This window comes from Polyergus mexicanus, unplaced genomic scaffold (assembly GCF_030449975.1).
Source record: "Polyergus mexicanus isolate NDT 795.1 unplaced genomic scaffold, iyPolMexi1.0 SCAF_26, whole genome shotgun sequence".
In the NCBI taxonomy this organism is placed as follows: domain Eukaryota; kingdom Metazoa; phylum Arthropoda; class Insecta; order Hymenoptera; family Formicidae; genus Polyergus; species Polyergus mexicanus.
This window is the reverse complement of record NW_027223346.1, coordinates 2,435,412-2,435,629: the sequence shown is the minus strand read 5'-3', so window position 1 is coordinate 2,435,629 and position 218 is coordinate 2,435,412.

Genomic DNA, 218 nt, shown 5'->3' with positions numbered 1-218 from the left:
CAAAGGCGATCCCACTGCAGCATCTCTCCCACCAACACCCGAAGACCGGAGGAGCTCAGTGCAAGTCAGACATCCAGCATTACTATTCCAAACTTCGAACAGCTAACACGACTAGCTCTTCAATATAGTAATCCGGTGTACGCATCGACAAGCTCCGAATTCACAGTTATAAGACTTCCATTCTTGTACTTCGAGTTTCTCTAGCGTTAGCAGACGCT